The sequence below is a fragment of the Saimiri boliviensis genome, chromosome 2 (assembly GCF_048565385.1).
Source record: "Saimiri boliviensis isolate mSaiBol1 chromosome 2, mSaiBol1.pri, whole genome shotgun sequence".
Classification (NCBI taxonomy): Eukaryota; Metazoa; Chordata; class Mammalia; order Primates; family Cebidae; genus Saimiri; species Saimiri boliviensis.
This window is the reverse complement of record NC_133450.1, coordinates 140639189-140658618: the sequence shown is the minus strand read 5'-3', so window position 1 is coordinate 140658618 and position 19430 is coordinate 140639189. Positions and strand designations below refer to the sequence as shown.

Here is a 19430-nt window from a genome sequence, read left to right as displayed (position 1 = left end):
TACCAAATAAGTACACAAAAAGAGGCTCAATACATAATTAGTCATTATGTAAATGCTGAGTTGCCGGGCGCGGTGGCTCAAACCTGTAATCCCAGCACTTTGGGAGGCCGAGGTGGATCACGAGGTCAAGAGATCGAGACCATCCCGGTCAACATAGTGAGACCCCATCTCTACTAAAAATACAAAAAATTAGCTGGGCATGGTGGCACGTGCCTGTAATCCCAGCTACTCAGGAGGCTGAGGCAGGAGAATTGCCTGAACCCAGGAGGCAGAGGTTGCGGTGAGCCGAGATCGCGCCATTGCACTCCAGCCTGGGTAACAAGAGTGAAACTCTGTCTCAAAAAAAAAAGAAAAAAAAATGCTGAAATGAGATATCACTATGTAGCTCTTACCATGGCTTTTTAAAACCTGACAATGACAAGTGTTGGTGAGAACACAGAGCAACTGCAACTCTTGTACATTATTGATGGAAACAGAAAATAATATGGCTTCTATGGAAACAGTTTGGCAGTTTCTCATAAAGTTAAACATGTACTTATGGTATGACCCAGAAATCCCACTCCTAGATATTTATTCAAGATAAATCACATGAAAATCTGTGCATGAGTTTTAATAGCAGCATGATTTGTAATTGTCTCAAACTGGAAAAACTATTCAATTTTTTTTTTTTTTTTTTGAGACGGAGTTTCGCCACGTGAAACTGGAGGCATGCGCCACCATGCCCAGCTATTTTTTTGTATTTTTAGTAGAGGCGTGGTTTCACCACGTTGACCAGGATGGTCTCGATCTGTTGACCTCGTGATCCACCCGCCTCGGCCTCCCAAAGTGCTGGGATTACAGGCGTGAGCCACCGTGCCCGGCCTCAGATATTTTCTAAACCATGGTGTGTCCATAAAATAAAATACTACTCGGCAAGAAAAATGAAGATGGAGTCAATTTCAAATGAATTATGCTAAGTAAAAGAAGCCAGGCTGGGTTTGGCGACTCACTCCTATAATCCTAGCACTTTGAGAGGCCAAGACATGCAAATTGCTTGAACCCAGGAGTTTCAGACCAGCCTGGGCAATATAGTGAGACCCTGTCTCTATTTTAATAAAAATAAAAAATGATTTGTTAAAAAAAGAAGCCCAACTCAAAAAGGCTGCATGGTTTATGATCCCACTTAAATTACTTTCCAGAAAAGATGAAACTATGGAACAGACAATAGATCAATGTCTGAGGGAATGAATTTACTACAAAAGGGCCTGGGGGATTTTTGGGAGCAGTGGAAGTGTCCTATAGCTTGATTATGGTGGTGGTCACATGACTATTTCAGTTTGTTAAAATGTAAAGAATTCTATGTTAAAAAAGGTAAATTATACTCTAGATAATTATACTTCAATAAAACTGACTTTAAAACAATGAATTTGGGAGAATTAACATCTTCATAATGTTGAGTTTTCTAAATTATGACCATGATATGTGCCCCCCATTTATTTAGCTCTTTATCAACATCTATTAATAAAATGACATTATTTTTTCTCTAGAGGCTTTGTATATATTCTATTAGATTTATGTCAAGGTATCTGCTTTTTTTTTTTTTTTTTTTTTTTTTTTTTTTTTTTTTTTTTTTTGAGGTGAAGTTTTGCTTTTGTTGCCCAGGCTGGAGTACAACGGCTCAATCTCAGCTCACTGCAACCTCTACCTTCTGGGTTCAAGTGATTCCCTACCTCAGCCTCCCAAGTAGCTGGGATTACAGGCATGTACCACCACGCCCAGCTGATTTTTATATTTTTAGTAGAGATGGGGTTTCACCATGTTGGCCAGGCTGGTCTTGAATTCCTGACCTCAGGTGATCTGCCCGCCTCAGCATCCCAAAGTGCTGGGATTACAGGCATGAGCCACCGCACCTAACTGATACCTGGTATCTTTTGATGTTGTAAGTAGTGTCATTTAATAACTATATTTATTTACTCATTACATAGAAATAAATCTGATTTTATATGCAGCAACCTCATTAAACTCTTAGTAATCTGAATGATTGATCTATGGGTTATTTTAGATCTATGTAAACAATCACGTTATCTGTGAAAAATGAGTTTTGTCTCTTCCTTTCCAGTCCTTTCACCCTTTTTTCTTTTTCTTAGTTATTGCTCTGCTTAGGGTTGCTAATATAATGCTGAACAGAAGCGGTGACAGAAAAAATCCTTGCCTTGCTTCTAATTTCAGAGGGAAAGCTTTCAACATTTTACCATTAAATTTGATGACTGCTGTAGACTTTTAACAGATTTTTCTTTCTTTTTTTTTAATAGATTTTTCTTAGATTAAGGAGGTTTCCTTTTATTTCTGGTTTGCTAAGAGTTGTTTAAGTTTTAGTCGTAAATAGATGTCAAAGTTTTTCGAAGTTTTGCTACATTAGGAAGACCATCATCTGCTATTTTCCTTAATGTGATTAATTATATTGATTGCTTTTCTATAACCAAATCTGAAATTCTGATATAACTGTTTAATGATGCATTATCTTTTCTATTGCTGAATTCTATTTTCAAATCTTTTGTTTTGTATCTTTGCTTCTATATGTGAGTACTCTATTCTCCTCTCTCCAGGGTTGGAACTAAGGTGAGGCAGGTGAGACAGCTGTAATGCAGCATGTGACGAAACCCCACTCTTGTGAATGCACATCCTTAAACTTTGTGCTAAGCACCTCACTCACCTCCTGGCCTTAGCTTTCTCATAGTTTTGGTGAGATTTGATTTTAAATTTATGCTATCCTTGCAAAATAATTGAAGAGCATATCCTCTTTATTTTCTGGTAAAGTTTATGCAAGATTGGCATTACTGTAACTTGTACTTAAACATTTGGTACCAGTGAAGTCATCGAGACCTGAGGTTCTCTGATCAGGAAGATTTTTTTTTTTTCTTTTAAAATTACTGATTAAATTCATGGAATGGTTGTAGGACTCCTTAGTTTTTCTATTTCTATTAGTTTTCTTTTCTTTTTTTTTCTTTTTGTGAATTTATTTTATTGCATTTTAGGTTTTGGGGTACATGTGAAGAACATGCAAGATTGTTGCAGAGGTACACACGTGGCAGTGTGATTTCTGCCTTCCTCCCCATAGTTTTCTATTCTTCTTGAGCTTGTTTCAATGAGTTATGTATTTGTTCTTAAGAATTTAACCATTTTGTCCAATCTCATACAATTTTTGGATATATTGATATATTATTCATTTTTCAATAGATGTGAGACTTTTAATTTATGTCATTATGGAACACAATGTTATTTTGAAGTCTTTGTCGGATGCTATACAAAATCAATTTCTTCTTCCTACCATTTCTTCTTGTGTTTTAAAATGTTAGTTTGCTCATTTCGACTGGAAGGAGTTGAGGTCTTTCCTCATCTGGTTTTATGTCTTTTGCTCCCTTTCTCTCCCCGACTAGTCTAGAATCAGGTGGTATTTCTGCAGTGCTGTGACACAGAGCGCAAAGCAGATACGGTCCCGGAGTCAGAAGGCTTCTTGGTGAGGCTTCTCCTTTTGAGGTTGTGGCATCAGCCCTTCCCTGCCTCCTCCATAGGCTGCAGTGTTCCTAAATTATAACTTCAGCACCAAGGCTGCTGGGCTGTTTTCTTGCCCTCTCTGAAGCCTGTATCCTGACCCGAGCTGGCCTCCATTCCCTACTGCCCTTTGGGAGTGCTAAGTGCCCAGATCGTACCACTCCTGACCTGGTTGCTCACCCTGCTCCTTCTGTTTCTGATTCGAGAGAGGCTTGTCTTGTTTTCAGCCCAGGCATGTGTTGTGGACCCCCTTGTTTCTGTTGCATTGATGGCTGCCTTGCTCTGGGGCAGCGGGTGTGAGCAGGTGTGCCTCTGCCAGTGTTTTGATTACAAATCCCCTTTGTTTGAAATGCAATTTGCTCTCTTTGGTCGTCTCAGCCTCTCCAATCCAGAGTAGACAGGTGGTCTCCCCTTGACAAGGAAGGGTCTTTGAGAGAGTTTCCGATCAACAAAGCAGCTTGCCCTGCAATGAATTCTGCCCCTGCCACGTTGGAATGCAGACGAGGCGATGGGTTTTTAAGCCACGTTTTTCTTTACTCCTCAGATTTCTGTACTTAGGCATTTCTGCACATGTAGCATTCCAAGATGGTGGTTTAGTGGAGTGGCCTCTCTCGGGCACAGGGCTTTTTGCTGGCCTTTCTCTGACTGTGACTGTCCTCCTCTGTCCTCCTTCCCTGCAACCTCCCTCACCCTTCCAGTTTCAGCTTAATTTTGTCTCCCTCAGAGAAGCCCCGAGAAGCCAGGCCCCCTTTATACTCCTCTGCATCCTGTGCTTGCTTTCCTGGCATTCGATGCCCATGTGGGCACCCTGGCCCATCATCCAGGATGGTGGGGGTCGGACCCACCCCACAGCCGAAAGAAGGACTTGACGTTTCTCTCCCACCTCCCCAGGCCTGCTTCCATCCAAACACTGCTTCTGTCACTGGGGAAGGGCCGGGATAAGACTGACTCTGTCCCCTGTCCCATCGCGGGGCATCTGGCTGCACAGGTCTCCTCTGAGCCAGTTCGAGGGTTGCCTGCCTGCCCTTCCTTCTCCTTGTCCCTCTCTGAAGGGAGCCAAGGAGCTCAAATTTGGAACGTGCCCAGTTTCTCTGAGAGGTCCAGTGTGACTTCCTGTTTGAAGATCTTCTAAGTTTATGGAATTTTAGAAACGCTCTGCTAATAAGGCAGAAGTGACTTTTGACCTCTCCTCCCGGCTTCCATCCTGTAACAGGAAGCCAGTGATTCTTTGCTGTCCCACCTACCAGAGGGGCAAGAAAACATCCCTGGGAGGCAGGCCGTTGCCTTTTGCTCTTCATCTTCGATCTGGAAAGTTCTGTGCCCTCTTCCCTGGGGGGATGAGTAAGACGGCACACAGGGCTTGGGAATTTTTAATAAGGGCCAGAGCTCTGCAGGGACGCTTGATGGGGGTGCCTGCTGTCAAGATGGGCGGCTGGAGGAGAGGCAGATGCTTCCAGGAGTAACTGTCTGGTTACCAGACTGCAAGAGCCATGAAGCCCAGTTCTCCACCCGGGGAGGGGCGGTGGGGAAAGGGCGTCAATTTAAGAGTTTTATTTACCTTTAACTACTCAGCCAAGCAGACACATTATTTAGGGACTAGAATAAAAAGCCATTCACTTTACTTCAATTGACCATTTAGTTCAATTTGTGTGTTACTGCAGGTAATTACTCCAGTAATAACATGCGGTAATCGTCGCTGATTGGGAGCCCGTCCTGGTTCTGTATTAATACCGTGTGCCATATATACTAATTATCCATGTGTTACCATGGTTATTTGCATGGACGCCGTGTTAACGACACCCTGGAAACGCAAAGCAATAGCGAGTTTTGAATTAAATCTTTGTGTTCTCTTAGAGCTAAAAGTGCATTTCACATAAAATAATCATGAATAAAATGAGATCATCCTGGCGGAGTTGCCAGGAAGCTGATTAACTGAACGGCATAAATGTGACTTTATCCCACTCAAGAATTAGAGCCTCCCAAACGTTGTCGGGGTTGCTAGGCAACCCCCCAAGATGACATCACTCACACAAGCCAGGCTGTGGCGATGTCATCTCTACATATTTATAGCGCCTCTCGGAGAGGGTGTGCGTTATGGAAATGACATTATTTTTCTCCTGGTTGATGGGTATGAATGGCCGTCAGGCCTCTGAGGGCTTTGGAGAAGGAGAATTTGGGAATACCTGTGTGACACTTTCCTGGGGCGTGATAGATGCTTTGTTTCCACCAGGCCACCCTAATGGGTCCAAATGAAAAGGTGTGTGTCACAGCTGATGAGTCGTCTGAGGGCTTGGTCAGTGGAGGCCGCTACCTTCCTGCCTGTGCACAGACGCTGCACGTGTGCCCAGATCTCCCAGGAGGCAATGGATTGTTGACATCCCCTCAGCTGGGGAGAGCCCCCTGCACTGCAGTGGGCCCCAGCTCCCTGCTCCTGCCCTGAACTCATGCCAGGGGAAAAACCGAAGTGGGGACCTGCTAGCTTGAGTGGTGCTGAGCATCCCATCACAGGAGGCATTCAAGAAGAAGCCGGACCACCAGAGCAGGGAGGAAGGGGAGGGTGGGAGGTCGTGTCTAAGTGCCCACCCTGAGCCAGGCTGGACACACAGCTGAGGCCTCTGAGAGGGGGACCGTGGGGAATGAGGCTGAGCAGTGAGCACATGAAGGCTGACCTGGTGCCTGAGGCTGACGCAGGGCTTCTTTCAGGGGCTTGAGAAGGGGCATGGCCAGAGCTTGGGCCTCCCGAGCCGGAGAGGGAGTCGGGATTTTCCTGGGGAGCTGAAGCTCCATCTTCCCTGAACCCCAGCCTCCTCTGGCTGCAGCATGAAGAGGGGTTGGGGGTGGGGATAAGAATACAAATGAAGCCAAGGGGATCTAAGTTTGGGGTCAAGATGGCTTTGGGCAGTTCTCACCTGCCGTGTCAGCTTCCCTGTGTGGGGCTCATTTCAAGCAACCCCCAGCCAAGCCGGCCCCGCCAACCCACATCACCCTCCAACACTCATCACCCTCCAACCCCCATCGCCCTCCAACCCCCATCACCCGCCAACCCCCATCACCCTCCAACCCCCATCACCCTCCAACCCGCATCACCCTCCAACCCGCATCACCCTCCAAACTGCATCACCCTCCAACCCCCATCACCCTCCAGCCCCTCCTCACCTGCAGCCATCTCCCCTCATAGATGCCTCTTCCTCTTCCTCAAATCTGGCATAAAAGAAGTGTCACCAAGGTCTCCAGCGACCTGTGTTCTCAAACCCATTCCATCCTCCAGCAGCACTGTACAGCTTTCTCCTCGTGCCTTCTGGGAGACCCCGCCCTGCTGTCCTCCCCACCCATCCTCCCCACCTGCTCTCCCCTCCTGCCCTCCCCTCCTGCCCTCCCCAGCTGCTCTCCCCACTAGTCCTCCCCACTAGTCCTCCCCACTAGTCCTCCCCACCAGTCCTCCCACTTCATCATGGGCCGAACCTTCTCAGTCTCTTTCCGTGGCTGTTTTGCCTTTTCCCCACCTGGGATGGCCTGGGGTAAGCCCCATCTATACCCTCTCCCAGGATCCCCAAGTCCAGTCCCTTGATTTTATTTACTTATTTATAATTATTGATTTATTTTGAGACAAAGACTTGCTCTGTCACCCAGGCTGGAGTGCAATGTCGCAATCTCAGCTCACTGCAACCTCTGCCTCACCGTTTTAAGCGATTCTCCTGCCTCAGTCTCCTGAGTAGCTGGGATTACAGGCACCATGCCCGGCTAATTTTTGTATTTTTAGTAGATACTGGGTTTCGCCATGTTGGCCAGGCTGGTCTCAAGTTCCTGACCTCAGGTGATCCACCCACCTGGGCCTCCCAAACTGCTAGGATTATAGGCATGAGGCACCATGCCTATAATCCCAGCTGACAGTCCAGTCCCTTTAAACGCCATTCCTATGGCGAGAGCCCCGCGGCATCTCTCCAGCTCTGACCTCTGCCCTGCCGTCCAGATATCTGTCCACCCACTCACCACCTCAGCATCAACAGCTTACAGGCTGAATCGGACAACTGCCAGGCCTCTCCCAGCAGCACGTCCATGCCGGAAACCTGACCTCCCCTGTCTTCCCATTCCTTAAATAGCCCCCATTTCCCATCTGGCTCTGCCAACCCCGTGACACCCTCCTGGGAACCCTGTCACACTGGGTGTGGCTTACCTGAGAGTTGATGGGTCGGGGGGTGGCGCTGTCACCAGCACAGGAGAGGAGGACAGTGTGGGGTGTGAGAAGTAGCAAGCAGCCTCTGTCCACGGGCCGGTACTTTCAGGCTGTGGGAAGAGCAATGTGGAGCCGCAGCGTGGGCAAGAGCTCCCGAGGCTGGGTGGGGCAGGCATTCCCTGGGAGAGAACTTTCTGAGCTGGGGTGTGAAGGATGCACCATGAGGGTTGGGTCCTGGGCCCCAGGAGCCTACAGGGGAAACGTCCCTGTCCCCGGCCCTGAGCTGAGGCCCACGTGCTTGGGAGACTGGGTGTCCCCAGCCCTGATCTGAGGCCCACCTGCTTGGGAGGCTGGGGAGACGGGACTGCCCAGAACGCTGCCTTAAGGAGGAGCGGTGGCTCTGGCTTATGGGGCTGGGGGCTTAGTCAAGCCTGTGTGGTGGCCATAGGGAATTTCTACTAGTCCCTGCTCCAGGAGGGGGCCCCCCGGCATGGGTTTTGAGGAGAAGGAATCTGACTCAGGCTCAGGCCCAAGGTGTCAGGGCTCATGGCCCTGTACGGTGGGGTGCTCAGGGCTGAGGACTGTTGGAGGAGGGTGCACCGATCACTGCCTGTCCCCTGGTGACTGTGCCCCTGGCCAGTGACCTGGGAGGAGAACCCAGGAGGAGGTCCAGAGCCCAGAGCCTGGGAGGAGGTCCTATTTCAAATGCTGGCCAGAGCCTGCTGCCACTGAGTGCTTTAAGCAGTAGTCTGGGAGGTGGGGGCTGGGCACAGAGGCAGGAAAGACCCCCACCCGATGTGTGCTGGGAAAGGCATGCACCGGTGGGCCTAGGTGATAAGGATCCCGCGTGCCCATGGACGAAACGGTGGCCAGCTCTGGGTGCCCCTGAGCTGCCGGCAGTGAATTGCCCCATGCCAGACACCAGCCTCTGTTCCCTGGGCCTCTCAGAGGTGAGGTCTGTACCAGGGACTCACAAGCCCCCCTGCCAGCCTGGGCCCTGTTGGTAACAAGACAGTGGATCACCCCACACCAGACTTTCTTCAGGAGGTTCTAGTCTCTCCTGCCCTCAAGCAAGTTCCAGTGAACATGTGTTGCTTGCTAGGACCTGGGTCCCCCAGCCCTAACCTTAACCCTCACCCTCACCCTAACCCTAGAGCAAGGCCAGCCCAACTCCAGGGAGCCAGCTGAGGACTAGCAGAGGGGCCAATTCTTAGAGACACTGAAGGAAGCCAGCCACATCTCCAGATGCTGACTGCCATCACCAGGACTGCATAAGATCAAGGACATTTACACCCTTGGAGGGGGGCCGCCGCGTGGGCTCAGGTGCAGAACTGCCCATCAGACTTACTGCTGGAGGGTCAGTGGGAGATCTTGTCACCCAGAGGGCCCAGGCTGGCAGGGGGGCTTGTGAGTCCCTAGTACAGACTTCGCCTCTGAGAGGCCTGGGGAACGGAGGCTGGTGGCGGGGGTTCCACGCTGTCTGCGGTGACCATGGCCCTGCTGCTGATGGGCCGCAGTCCCCTGGGTCGCCCCAGCTGCAGCCCCCACCGCAGAGGCTCCCTGGCAGCTGGAATGAGCATCCCGGGGGATTTGGAAACTGCGCCTCAGTGCCTCCCAGTGTCCTCATTGCGTCGCCCGTGAGCACGTTGCAATCATCCTTCAGGGGCCAGAATGCTCCCCAGGGTCACAGCAGCCCCGGCCAACGCCGAGTCTCTGCTTTCCTTTGTCTCCTTCAGACACTGCCAGAACTCTCTCTGCCAACTCTCTTCTAGAAAGCTGTTTGGGAAATTATTTAGCAAGGGAACTCTTGGCACATGTCGCGGTACAAGCAGGTCAAAGAGCTCAGAGGTCTGCAGCAACTGGGTGTGTTCCTCGGGCCCCGGACCTCCCACACCAGTGTGGCAGGGTCTCTACCCCCGAGAGGGGCCCCCAGGGGAGCTCTCCTGGCCACATCGGAGCCAGTTTGTTCTGCTCGGTGGAGATTTCCAGTCCCCCCTGAGTTCTGGCCCATCAGCCTTTCTGCCACAAACCAACCCAACCATGTGGATGGTGTGTGGCCAACTAGGCCGAGGCTCCATGGAGGCCTCCCTCGCTGGGGATGCTGGGGCTGGGGCTGCCTGCACTTGGCAGGGCTAGGCTTGAGGGGTGCTGTGGACGAGCAGAAGCGAGCCAGAGCCGGCACTCAGTGGCCTCCAAAGCTGCAGGGAGCTGGGGACTGAGACTTGGGTTGGTGGATGGAGAGAGGTTGGGTGGTGGAACTGGGAGCCAGGGGCTCCCCCTTCTCCTCGGGAGAGCTCAGGGGGCTCATGCCAAGAGGTGGGGGGCCCAGGACCTGTGGGTAACTAAGGGGAGCTCTGGGTGGCAGGGAGGCTGGTGAGAACCATGGCGAGGAGGATGGGGTTGGCTCTGGAGCAGGGGCGTTTCCTGAGCTCTGCACCACTGTCTTACCTATTGTGCCCCACTGAAAACACATCACATCCTCCTGACATAGGCACCCATTTTACAGATGGAGAAACTGAGGCCCAGAGGTGCCCATCAGCAGAGTCTGGCCTCCAGCTCTAACTCCTCCCTGGCCTTTTAGCTGCTGTGGAAACAGAAGGCAGGTACTAGACCATGGGAAGGCCTCAAGAGAGCGGGGACGGCTGCTCAGGGCTGGGAGGTGGGCTGCCACTGGCACCATCCTGGAGTGGGAAGGAGGGTTGGGGTCAGAACAGGGAGGGTGTAAGTCTCCCCCGCCCTCCCTCCCTCCCTCCCTCCCTCCCTGATCCTGGGCTTGCTCCTCCCACCCCCCCGCCACCGAGGGCTTCACCCAAGCCTTGAAATCCTGCCCTCACTGGCTTCACACCCCAAGTCCACCTGGCTGGGGTTGTGGATGAGGCCACATGGCACAGCCACTGTGGGCCACAATGTCATTGTCCTTCCAGGGCCCTTAGAAGCCACAACTCCACTGGCCTCTGGCCTGGCAAGGGTGTGGCTGCCCCCAAGCCCTCAAAGGGGATGACATGTCTCTGTCATTGCTGTTGGCACCATGGCAGGGATGGTCAAGGGCAACCCATTCAGGACCAAACGCACATCCCATTTTATGCTGCCAAGACCCTGCGTTAATCTGCTGATTGGAGGTAGTGGCGTTTAAGACCCACTTTATAAATCATGCCTGTGTGGACGTGGGGGATGATTAAAAACCCCACAGGGCTTTGAACAACTCTGAATACATAGGGCAAGGGTGGCGGGTGCCCTTGTGGACTGGCTAAGAACATGCCCTCTGGGATGGGTGAGGGGCAGTGTTTGCAGCTGGAATAGTCTTCAGGGGCTTTCTGTCCTATGACAGAAAGTCATAGGTGCTTTGCTGAGCACCTACTATGTGTCAGGTATCACGAGAGCCAGTGTGGGGTGGTGTCAAGACCCAGGGCTCCCTCTTGTTCCCAAGTACTCACACCCTAGTAATTTCACCTGTTTGTGCCTCATTTTCCTAATCTGTAACCAGGGGAGACCATCTGACTCACCATTGGTTATGAGGGGAGGTGTAGACAGAGCAGCCAGCTCAGCCAGGCCCTGGGGAGCATGTGGTAAAGGGAATTCCCTCACCTCCTGGCCCCCTCTCCTCCCTCCTTGGGCCAGCAGAGGAGAACCCGGTCTCTGGCTCAACTGGAGGGTGGTCTCTCTGCAACTCCAGGAGTGTCCTGGTAGGTCAGCATTTTGGGGCATCTACTTCATGCAGTTTGCTGTGCGACACGCTGGGAACAAGAACGATGAGGATACACAGATAAGGGTTCTAGGGCTCATCATCTTTGGGGCAGGGATTGAACCATCCAAGCCTTCTGGTAGAAGTGATGGCATCTGTGGTGCTGAGTGAGGGTCCCCTGAGGGGATAAAGAGGGACATGGGATGTGAGTAGTGGTAGACCAGGCCAGGCAGGGTGCCAATTTAACCCTTCATGCCTCAGTATTCCCATCACGGAAAAGGGACTTTTCATCACTTTCTAAAAAGGAGCAGGAAGTAGCAGGAAAACCAGAAAGTAGAAGGTGGGGCCTGGGTGCAATGATAATGGTGAGGATTCTGGAGCTCACTGTTGGGGGTTGCTATGTGATCTTGGGAAAGTCATTTCACATCTCTGTGTCTCTGTGCTCTGGCCTGAAAAGAGGGCATGGTACCCCTGCCCCCCGGGGTTGCTGTGAGGATTACAACATCGAAAAGCTTGTCCTCTAGGAAGAGCCCTGTGCCCATCGGCTGTTATCACTGCATTTGGTTTTCCCTCATCCTGACCTCAGAGTGGGGCTGCCTGTCCTCACCTCAGTGGGGCTGCCTGTTCCTACCTGCAGGAAGTCAGTCAGGGTCACTCAGCTCAGGGAGTGGAAGGTTGGCCTGGAGGTTCCCAAGACTGGGACAAGAGGGTCTGATTCACCTGGGGAGGTGAGCTGTGTCTGGAGCAGGTGAGGCTAAGGAGAGGACCCTCCTTCACCCAGGCCCTTCTATGCTGTGTCTGGAGCAGGTGAGGCTAGGGAGAGGACCCTCCTTCACCCAGGCCCTTCTGAGCTGTGTCTGCAGGAGGTGAGGCTAATGAGAGGACCCTCCTTCCAGAATCCTGGGGGAGGCTGAGGAGAGGCCGGCGGAGAACAGAGCAGAGCCAAGAGAACCAAGTTTCCCAGGCAGTTTCCTGCAGGAAGCCCACCCGGTTTCCAGCGGCTCCAGCCACTTGTCCTGGACTGTGTGGGTGGGAGGAGCCCAACAGAGGGGGCTCAGGCTGGGAGAAGGCTCAGTCCAGGGGAGGCCTGGGGGAGGGGAAGCAGTGACAGGGCCATCCTGTCTGAATTCCCCCCACCCTCATCTCCTGAGTCTGCTGGGCAATGCCGCCCGCACCTCAGGAAGACCCCTCTCTCAGCCTGGGAGAGTGGTGGGCAGCCCCCAGCCCCACCCCACCTCTATCAGCCCTTGGTTCAAGGCCGGGGTCAGCCTGAGGTCTCGATGCCTTTGTGTGTGTCTGCGAGGGGGTGGCCGCTCTTTGGGCCTTTCACGAGGCTGCAGACCCTGCTGGCCTTTCTGCCAGGGCCCTGGGGAGAAGAAGGGCTGTGAGCCCCCAAATGCTCCGATGAGGCCCAGGCACTATTCATCAGAGTTGATTTGTCAAACGGGCTTGGAGGGGGCTGGAGCCAGTGAGGGGAGGGCTGGTCTCGTGGGCTTTGCCTGGGCAGATGCAGGCCCGAAGAGCCAGCCCCAGGAGCTGAGCAGGGTTTTGGGGTGGACAAGGTTTCCCGACGTTGGATGTGGGAGAAGTGGCCTGGCCTGGCCTGGCTGTCTTTACAGGAAAGTGTGAAGCAACGGCCCGGGGCCTGAGTAGCAGAGGGGCTGCCCGCCAGGGGTGGTCCTATCCCTGTGTAGTGTGGCCTGCGGTGAGCCACTTTGGTTTCCATCGGAAAAGGGGCTGAGTGACAGCCCAGCAGCAGGGGCCGTGAGGATGGACACACAGCAGCGCTCCACTGACACCCTCAGATGCCACCGGGGGAGTCGGAGGTGGCTGAGCTACTGGAGGCCCCAGTGGGAGCTCAGGTGGGGAACCTCTGTTCCGTGAGAGCCCCTCCCCTCCCCCACTGAGGTCCCAGCCTCCTCCTCACGGGCTGCACCCAGGATTGCCTGGGAGGGGATTTCTTTGTCCCTTTGGGGTCCTTAGGCTCTGCTGTCAGGGAGCCAGCATGGATGGATGGCCCAAGGCGGAGGGCAGGTGACCTGCAAGCCAGTGAGGGCTGACGGACGGACAGCAGCACAGCCCGGCTACCCTGCCCTCGTGCCAGCCTCCCTCACTGCCCTAACTCCTGGTTTTTCATCAAAACGGCACACAGTCTCTCAGGCTGTCCAAGGTCACGGGGCTGCGAGGGGAGCTGAATGAGGCCATTACATTGGCTTCTAATGTCCCTGCGGTCGCAGCTCGAAAGCTGCCTCGATCAAGCATCCGGGACACTCCAATTTCCGCTTGTCCCGCAGCGATCGTATCAGGGCCTGAGTGATCTCCTCGCTGGCGGGTGGTGGAGAGGCAAAGACAGCCAGCCGGCCAGGCGCCCCCACCCACACAGCCACCCCTGAGCCCAGCCGTCCCCTCCCTCGGGAACAAAGGGACTCTCGGGCCATGGCTGACAGGCTGAGAAACAGGGGCATGCTGCCCGTGATAGTCTCTCTGAGTCCCACCCGGGCCCTGTGCTGGGGTGGGCTCAGCTCATCCCTGGCTGGGAACTCTGTCATTGCATTCTCCTTCCCCTGGAGGGGCTGGGGCAAGGCAGGGGCGGCCCTTACATGCCACCCACATGGGGAGGTGAGGAGGCTCCAGGGCTGGAGGGCTCAGAGAGACAGCGGCCCTCCTTGGGCATTCTCAGGACCCCAGGCCTCTGTCACCCACTTATACATGGCCCAGGGTTTAGGGAGTTGGCTGCAGCTGGGCCTCATAGCAGCCCCCAGCCTGCCAGCTTTGGGCAGGAGCTCGGGGCCAATTGGCCTGGGGTTGAGAACATGCCGGTGCCTGGGGGTCCCTGAGCCTCACCCCCGGGATCTCCAGGATCGCCTGGATGTCAGCCCGCAGTGGCTCATTTGTAAGGGGCTTTGTTCCCGAGCTGGTGGCTGTGGGATGCAAAACCAATTTTTAGAACGTGACTAAGCAAAAACAGGAAACAACCCAGATGTCCCTCAGCTGGAGCTGGGTAAACAGGCTGTGGCCTGCCCTGCCATGGAATACTACTTGGTGACAAAAAGGCGCACATCACGGAGCTGCCCCGCCGGCACCAGCTCAGAGGGCTGCGCTCCCTCGGGTTCTGCGGTCGGCGCAGAGCTCGGGCTGCCGTTGCCGGGGTGTGGGGCTCCTTGGGGGGCTGGCGTGTGCTGTATCTTGATTACGGTCATGGTTACATGACCACATGCATTGGTCAAAACTCTCAGAGCTGTGGATGAAAAAGCGGTGTTTTCCTGAACGTAATGTTCAGTTTGTAAATAAAACGTTGGAAAGGGTTCTTTCTTTGCACGAGACACAGAAGGCAGCCGGGAACGGGCCCAGCCGGGCACTGCTAAGAAAGCGGAGGCGGCTCCACGCTCACTGTGACAGCCGGGAGAGGACCTCACGCCATCCATCCCTTCGTCCCTCGCCGGGCCTGGAGTTCAGGAAGGGTTTTAGGGTGGGGGTCTTCTCTTCCAGGCCTGGCTGCCCGTGGGCAAAAGTGGGAGCCTCCCCAGCACTTGCCTGGCTTGGGGGAGAGTGGCCAGCGGGGCGGGCCTCGAGGGGGGACTGGGAGGCGTCTTTGGGCCGAAAGGCAGGACTCTGTCCGAGGAGCCTTGCTCCCACTCATGTAACACCTGGGGAGGTGTTACCAAACTCACAAACAAGCCAACACCAAAAAGAGGAAGCCGTGTGGGGGAGGGGGAACGAGGGTGAGGAGTGGGACTTCAGAGCCGGTCAACCCTGCGGCTCTCTCCCCGATCCCAGCCAGATGCCCTCAGAGGCTGATGGCTAAGTCAGCACCGCGACTCCCACTTCCTCCCGCACAGCAGCTCAGAGATTCCAGGACTGCTCCTGAGCGGAGGAGGGCCGGCTCCCTCCTTCCCTGCAGATCGGCTCCAGCCTCTCCCCGCGGACACCCGGCTGCCATCTGCAGGAATTCCCTGCGGGTGAAACAGCCTCTGGGTCCTCTCCTCCCCGAGGATCGCGGGCCTTTGTCGAGGCCCTCACAGCACACGGCTGCTTACACTGGGGCCCTATTTTCCTAGTGGTTAATCATTCTATTGGCCAAATTAGACTGGCCACCTGTAACTGAATTCCTTTCCCCCATGACGGAGGGAATGGGGAGCCTGGGGTAGGCTCCTGAGGAGGGCAGGCTCTCACCTCCAATGACCTTCAGGTCAGAACTGGCGGGAGGATGAAGACAGCCGTTCCCGGTGTCCACATCTGGAATCTCGTTCCCATTTCACTGATGAGAAAAACAGAGGCTGAGAAAGGCCAGGTAACCTCCCCGACGGGACTGAACGCATCCGGCCCAGGGACTCTTCACCTCACCTGCCCTGGAGAATGCCCCCAGCCCAATCCAGGCTGCTCCCAGACCACGTACAGCAGTGTCCTGGGGTGCGGCCTGGGCACCAGCATTTCGTAAGGTTCCCGCGTGAGGGGCATCCTGGGTCACTGACTTGACCCCTCATCCTTCCCCCCCCCCAGGCCAGGGGCGCTTCCTGTACCATCCGAAATGAAAACCACAGCTGACATAACTCACCTCACACGCAATTTTGCCAAAGAGTCAGTATCATGGCCTGACTGATACATGGCAGAGGAATGAAAGGGACATCATATGATAAAATAGTCTGTTTTTCAAGATGTAAGGGCCTGGCTCTGGCTCCAGGGAAGCCCAGAAGCCCCCCAAGGCACACCCGGGCCATCACATGGCCCCGCCAGCCCCCGTGGCCGAGGCGGACAGGCCAGGCCTGGCGTTCCAGCCTCCAGCAGCTGCACACATGCCTTTGACGTGACTCCCCTAGGTGATGAAGTTCCAAACGCAGGGACGTGTCCTGCCTCAGCAGACATAGGAGATGCTTCCGGGAAAAGTCAGTGAGGATTAACTGTGCAGCAGAGATCTCCAGGGCATGCTTTCCCAGGTTCCAGCTCAGGTAATTGTAAGCAGCCTCGTCACTGACCTGAAGGTCTGGCCTCACCAGGGTCAGTGCTGCCTGAAGGGCTGGACTGTGCATTCACTGAAGGTCATCGTGACAACTCAAAACAGCCCTTCCTGAATTTCCAAAATGCCCCTTGGGAGTGGAGCCACCTAGCGTTCAACCATTCTGATGTGTCCTTGGTGACATCAGGCACTCTGGGGACAGGAGGAGCTCGCAGGGAGGTCACCTGCTCCAGGGCCTGGTGGGCCACCCGTGTAAGGCTTGCAGCCAGCAGAGTCTGGAGGGCTGGAGAGGGCCGGCGTGGCAGGAACATCCCACAGAGAGTCCAGAGTGGGGCCAGTTCGAGGAGAGAGAGAGGTAGAAAGTGACGTTTTAATGCAGTGTTTTAAATAACCACAGTTAATGCAAAATGAATGCAAGATATCTACAATGAAGGAAGTATTGAAGTTTTAGAGGAACAGGGTCGGCGGGCCTGACTTTCCCTTCTGCCCCAGGCTCTGGGGCCGGGCAGAGCACTGCCAGACACTGGTCTTTCATAGCCTCTCTCCAGGGCAGAGGCTTCCTTGGCTCAGGGTGGTCAGCAGCTCCCCACAGATGGCTGCAGGGCTCTGGGGCTTGGGCAGACCCCAGCAAGGTGGCTGTGCTGGGCTGGGCCGGGTGTGGCTGACCCTCTTGGGGTGGTTTGCAGCCGTAAGGCCCCTTCAGGTGGGTACAGAGGGGAGCATTGGAGGGTGCCCTGCAGGGCACAGGTGACAGGCTTTCCGGGACAGCAGTTCTCAGCCCAGCCGGACACATGGGGCTGGTTCTAACCATCCCCTGCCCAGGCTACACTCAGGCCACTGAAATTCCAGTGTCTGGGGTGGGGTCTGGGCAGAAATGTTTTAGAATCTCCCCAGGTCTACGGTTCAGCAAGGATTGGGAGCCCTGGAACCCACCTGGCCCCTCCTGCCTGAGTCTGGGTGGCCTGGGTGGCCATGCTTCCACATGGGCCGTGCCACCGCCACCTGTCCCTTTCCCAGGGAGGCCTCCATGGGTTCTTGATTCACAGCGCCGTCACCACCCGTGTTGTCCTCACTGAAAAGTGGTCGTTTGAGAACCGCAGGACTGTGCCTCATTCGCAAACGGGGACGCCGCTAATGTTCTTAGAGTCTTTGCCTTCTGCTAGAACCTTCCAGGCACATTCTCAAAGCTCTCAGGGGAGCCCTGGGCTGTCAGCACACTCCCGATGCCCCGTTTCACAGGCCTGGAAGCCGAGGGGTCAAGGGCCGAAGTCTCCTGGCCCAGTCCCTGGCAGGACGAGGAGAGAGAGTTGGAACCCGGGTCTCCACGCTCGCTCCGGCCCCTGCCCCACGCTCTCTCCCTTCACAGTGGGACCTTTCTGTGCCCTTTCTTCGTCACCCGGAGCCCGTGACGTGCGCTCATCCGTCTGGCTGGAATCGCCGCCTGGCCCCTCACCACGGTGACTGCCTTTTGCGCTGCCTTACTTGGGTTTGCTCGGTGATAGGCTCGTTTTTTTATTCTGCATCTGCAGTGACCAGACTTGGGGATGAGAAGCGTGTGGCACCTACTCGTGATGAAAGGGGGGCGCGTGCCAGTGCCTGCGAGTCTGAAAAGGACCTTCTAAAGGCGGAGGAGCGGGGGAGAGGGACTGCAGGCTCAGCTGCCCCATGGCCCTCTGGTCTGGATGGCGTGGCTCGGAGCGGCCGTTCCTTAAGCATCGTTGCAGGAGCTGTTATACGTTATCACTATAACGTATATCTACGCGTCATAAAATAATAGAACTATTTTATTTTGGAGATCTCTTAGAAAACATAAACAGGAGAAAGAAGCACGAAATGGCTGACTTGAGAATAGCTTCCGCACCGATATTCAATTACCCTCCCTCTCTCTCCCCCCGTCTCGCCTTCTGCAATTTGATTATTTCGGGTCCCACAATCCACTTGTGCCAACAGCCCTCAGCCTCTCCCGAGGGCGCACAGAAGAGAAATAAACAGGCGTTGGCTGTGACCCCTCTCTTTGGGAGTGGCGTGGGTGTGGAGACCTCCTATGAAGTCCTTTCGTTCCTCAGGTCCATGGGTGAGCAGGAGCGCTGGGGACACACTGGGACTCTGTGTACCCTGGCGGTGTTCTTCCCATTCTGAGAGGTTACGCAATGCGCACCAGGTCACAGAAAAACCAAGGGCCAGGGCTAGGCTTCCAACTCAGGGTCTGGAACACAGTGTTTTCCGTTTCAATATTCAGTCGTCATTCAGCCAACATTGATCACATGGGTTCCAGGGTGCTATGCACGGGGGGCAGGGGGTGAGCAGAAGGCGGGTCCCACAGCGGCCTAATTGTGGTGGGAGAGTCAAAAAATAAACATAGTGCCAGCCAAGCCACAGGATACCTTACACACCACCCAGGGCTTTGAGAAGGGGCCCCAAGGGGATGCGTCAGTGGCAGTGGGTCTAAGGGTGTGTGGCAGAGGGCTCCGGGGAGGGCCGGGCTGCAGACCCCCGCCGTATTCTCCACAGGTTTTGAAGTTTCCACACGGGCTTGTGATATGGGGGAATTTGTCCCTTGTTCAAACTACGGATGAGAAAGGGGTGCAGGTTCCAGCTGCTGGTCACTGTCCAGACCTGCCCTTCAGAGGCTAGACCCTCACCAGAGACTTGGGTGCCAGGGACCCCTGAGACCTGGCCCTTGCAGTATTTGGGAGCTCTGTGCCTTCCTCCCAGTTTTGCTGTAAATCTAAATAGTTCTTAAAAAATAGAATCCAGCCCCTCAAAGACCCACCCCACAACTGGCCCTTGGAGAAATTGGCAAGCCCACCCCAAGAAAAGGCCGGTGCTCTGGAAATCTCTCTTGTTCTGCTCGTGAGGCACGGTCATGGGTGGGAAGGGAAGGCGTAGACTTATCTGTGACATTCCTGTGCTTTTCCGGGGGTACCTACACCCTGAGGGGTATCTGTGCATTTGGGAGGTTTGCAGGTTCCGTGGCAGACCTATTTCCTGCCAACGAGGTTCCCAACACTGGAGGCTTCCCCCGACCTGGTCAGAGACAACTGTGATGGGTCCGTAACAGCGCAGCTCCCAGAGCCCCAGAACCCCCA

At 54.2% G+C, this 19430-nt stretch overlaps 1 long non-coding RNA gene across 2 annotated transcripts; it reads right to left on the bottom strand.

The window, feature by feature from the left end:
- Positions 1–6649: 6649 nt before the first annotated feature.
- On the bottom strand, positions 6650–18796 carry LOC104653450 (uncharacterized). 2 transcript variants are annotated; one of them, XR_005577140.2, is made up of 5 exons: positions 17275–18796; positions 15943–16624; positions 15561–15645; positions 7706–7815; positions 6650–6732 (listed from the first exon to the last, which is right to left on the bottom strand). It is a non-coding gene; the product is annotated as an uncharacterized LOC104653450 (long non-coding RNA). The 2 variants fall into 2 exon arrangements; XR_012516476.1 differs by lacking the exons at positions 6650–6732; positions 7706–7815 and adding an exon at positions 10539–11439 and having other exon boundaries at positions 17275–18794.
- Positions 18797–19430: the final 634 nt, after the last annotated feature.